Source organism: Sorghum bicolor, chromosome 4 (assembly GCF_000003195.3).
Source record: "Sorghum bicolor cultivar BTx623 chromosome 4, Sorghum_bicolor_NCBIv3, whole genome shotgun sequence".
NCBI classification, from domain to species: Eukaryota; Viridiplantae; Streptophyta; class Magnoliopsida; order Poales; family Poaceae; genus Sorghum; species Sorghum bicolor.
In genome coordinates this window covers 35970261-35974239 of record NC_012873.2, presented here as the reverse complement: position 1 = coordinate 35974239, position 3979 = coordinate 35970261, and the positions used below count along the sequence as shown (strand labels likewise).

At 41.9% G+C, this 3979-nt stretch overlaps 1 long non-coding RNA gene across 1 annotated transcript; it reads left to right on the top strand.

The window, feature by feature from the left end:
- Positions 2748 to 3463, top strand: LOC110434980. The gene is made up of 2 exons (XR_002452612.1): positions 2748 to 2837; positions 3035 to 3463. It is a non-coding gene; the product is annotated as an uncharacterized LOC110434980 (long non-coding RNA).

Below are 3979 nucleotides of genomic sequence, written 5' to 3'. Positions count from 1 at the left end.
TTTTTGAGCATGATGTGATGATTCTCGTGAGATGGCCATAAAATAACTTTTGTTCCTTATAAAATTTGCTACAACTGTTCTGTAGGAAGTTTTGACATGCAAACATTTTATGAAGAACTTTTTAAAAGCCTAAGCAAAAGAGGTTTTTAGGGCTTAGTGACTTAGGTACTTTATTTGAATATGTGACCAAAATGAACATTGTTCCAAAAGTTGAGTTAAGCATGGATAAACTAATTACCAAGGCATAGAGCACAAACATGAGCATGGCACAAGCAAACACAAGCATAGGAAGCATATTTAAGCAAGTTAAATCACACTTTTGCATAAAATGACATGACCCAAGGCAAATGATGATCATGATATGCTTATGAAGATGATGATGCTCATGTTATGCATGTGAATGATGCAACCATAACACTGGGGTGTTACAGCCCTCCGTCCTTACAAAAATCTCATCCCGAGATTTGGAAGCTTACTGATTTTCGAAGAAAGTTTTATAAACTTCTTTTAAATAGTCCTCTGTTTCCCAAGAGGCATCTTCCTCCCCGTGGTTACTCCACAACACCTTGTAGAACTTAACCACACGATTTCGTGTCACCCGTTCCTTGCGGTTAACAACTGCTATAGGTTTCTCCTCATACGCCAAGTCAGATTTTAACTTGATATCCCGAACTTCCACTCGTTCTTTCGGAACACGAAGGCATTTCTTCAATTGTGATACGTGAAAAACAGGAAAAATGGCTCAAAGCTCAACCGGTAGTTGAACTTTGTATGCCACGTTCCCTTTTCTTTCGAGAATCCGATAAGGTCCCACATAACGAGGTGCAAGCTTTCGCTTGACTCCGAACCTTTGTACGCCTTTCATCGGAGACACCTTGATATACATATGGTCATCGACTGCAAACTCAATCGGCTTCCTTCTCTTATCAGCATAACTTTTCTGATGAGCTTGAGCAGCTTCCAGATGTTGCTGGATGGTACGGACTTGCTGCTCCGCTTCGTTCACGAAATCGGTGCCATAATACCTTCGCTCTTTGGGTTCCACCCAATTCAACGGGGTTCGACACTTTCGACCATACAGGGCTTCAAATGGAGCCAACTTGATGCTCTCTTGGTAACTATTGTTATAAGAGAACTCAGCTAACGATAACCATTTTATCTAAGAACCTTTTGAAGAGAGAGCACATGCCCTCAACATGTCTTCTAGGATTTGGTTAACACGTTCAGTTTGTCCGGCCGTTTGAGGATGATACGCAGAACTACGAACCAAGTGAGTACCAATTTGTTCATGAAGATACTGCCAAAAACGGGTAGTGAACTGTGGTCCACGATCTGATATGATAGTCCGAGGCACACCATACTGACGGACAATGTGCTCGAAGTACAACTCTGCATACTGATGTGGACGATAATCAGTTCGAACTGGAATAAAACGAGCAACCTTGGTCAAACGATCTACAATCACCTAGATAGAGTCATAAACCCTTAACAGAAGTTGGGAGTCCAGAGATAAAATCCATACTAACTTCCTCCCATTTCCAACCAGGAATTGACAAGGGTTGAAGTAAGCCGGCTTTCATGTGAACTGCCTTCACACGACAACAGTTATCACCACAAGCTACAAAAGCAGCAATCTCCTTTTTCATCTTTGTCCACCAAAACAGTGGTTTAAGATATGATACATCTTGCTACTACCGGGATGGATAGACAACTTGGATGAATGAGCTTCAGATAAGATCTGATTTTGTAGCTCACGGTCTTTTGGGACCACAAGTCGATCTTTGAACCATAGAATTCTGTTCTCATCGACTCAGAAATGCTTGGTTTCTTCTTCTTTCATTTTCCTCTTTATATGGTAGATGCCTACATTTGTTTGCTGCAATTCGATGACTCGATTATGAAGAGAACTATCCAGAGCAATCTGATTGAGCGCTAGCGGGTGCATAAGACGTGACAATGATGGATCTTCCATCTGAACTAAATGACAGTGCGCCTTCTGACTTAAGGCATCCGAAACCACGTTTGCCTTGCCGGGATGGTAGTGCACTTGAAGATTATAATATTTAATCAACTCAAGCCACCTTCGCTGTCACATGTTCAATTCAGGTTGAGTGAAGATGTACTTGAGACTCTTATGATCGGTGTAAATATTCACTACAAGAAACTTGTTAATCCATGACGGATTCTTGGTGACAGATTTATAAACCGTCACTGACAGATGCAATCTGTGACAGTAATCTTTTTTTCGTCATGGATGTGCACTTCTGGACATTATTAGCCCATTAACTCGTGACGGTTTTATAAACCGTCACTGACAGATGCAAAACTGTGCAATTAGTTTTTATTTTTATCTATATTTAATACTACATGCACACGTCTAAAGATTTGATGTGACGGAGAATCTGAAAAAATTTGCAAATTTTTTTGGAACTAAACAAGGCCTAGGTACTGCTGATCCACGTTGGCCCATCATCCACTCAGGGCCACATTTGGTCAAGCCTGCTAACTCTCCAACGTCCCATGCTTATATTGCTAGATGTTCGTCAGCCATCCGATCAGATCGGACGTTCCATACCACACTCTAAACCAATTAAATCCGGTGACAGCCACACTCCTTCAAACCCTATCTATTTTCTCCTCCCATCCTCTTCGCACGCAACGACGGCGGCGGCATCTTCCACAGCGCTGAGATCCCCTTTGGCAAGGCGGCATCACGGCGGCACACACTCGAGTAACCTCACAAGAAGCGGGAGGACGGGGAAGGTTCACACCAAGCTCGGCAGCTTCACCATCTCTCGCAAAGCCAGGACCTCTCTGGCATTGGCGACGATATCTCTGTGAGTAGCCACCGCCATCTCTCCTTTTCTATCTTTCTGCGCAATTGCTTGCTCCAGCGTCCAGCTGTTTCGTTGAATCTGTTGCCTTCGATATTTATCTAGTCCTGGGGAAGTTGAGTTGGAAGATCTAGTGTTGAGATAGGAGATCTATTTACATGGCTGTGCTAATGTGAAGTTTGCTTTTTCGTTCATGTCAGTTCTGATGTCTCTACACGCTTCCTGGCCAGGCTTTGTGCAGCAGCCTGCAGGCTGGGACGCGCCGTGCATGCTGCTCCTCTCCTTCATATCCACATGGTAGTTGGCCGGCGGACCTTCCTCCTCCGTGCTTCCTATATAGAAAACATTCAGATTAATTAAGCTTAACTTATCAATTTATGTTTCTTTTGGATTAATTATCACTGTTGGATGTGCAGATCTGATTTTTTCTTGATAGTAAATTGTATGTGCAACTCTGTACTTCTCTAGAACTTATTTTTAGTTTATTTCTAGTATTACTGTAACTGCTGTTATATGTTCCTGCAGTCATAAATCCTTTGTTTCTGCCTTGTGTATTGTGTTTTCCCTTTGTTAGTACAGTACATTCTTGCTCACTAAATATTTCAGAGGCTGCCATTTATTTATGAGTATATTTACTGTAATTTCTTTGATGGTTTATGCTAGAAGAAAGGACAATTTTTTCTTTGCTTTAAGCTCTTCTGGAATTTTCTAAACTGAAACCAAAAGCCCATCTATTACTTTGCTGGTAGCAGGAGTTCCTAGATTGGATTGATACATCCTAGTTTGCTCCTGTCACTCTTCTATCTAACTAGTGAATTTTGAGTGAGTATTATAGGTTCTAACCTCCTGTTTGCTAAACAAGAAGTTTAATAATTTTAAAGCATGCTGGACATTTTCGATAGTATAGTATGTAGTAACAGTAGCATTTATTTTTCAGCAGGCACACAAAAAATAAGTGTGGAAATTTGTCGGTGTTTTTTCCCCGGGGGGTCACACCAACGAGTAAATTTGTATGCGTGCTCCCTTTCCCGGATGGTGATGCAAGAAGACACAGAGATTTATCCTGGTTCGGGCAAGAGAAAGCCCTACGTCCAGCGGGGGGAGAGAGTTTATATTATCTTGCACCTAAGTGCTTGTACAGGGGC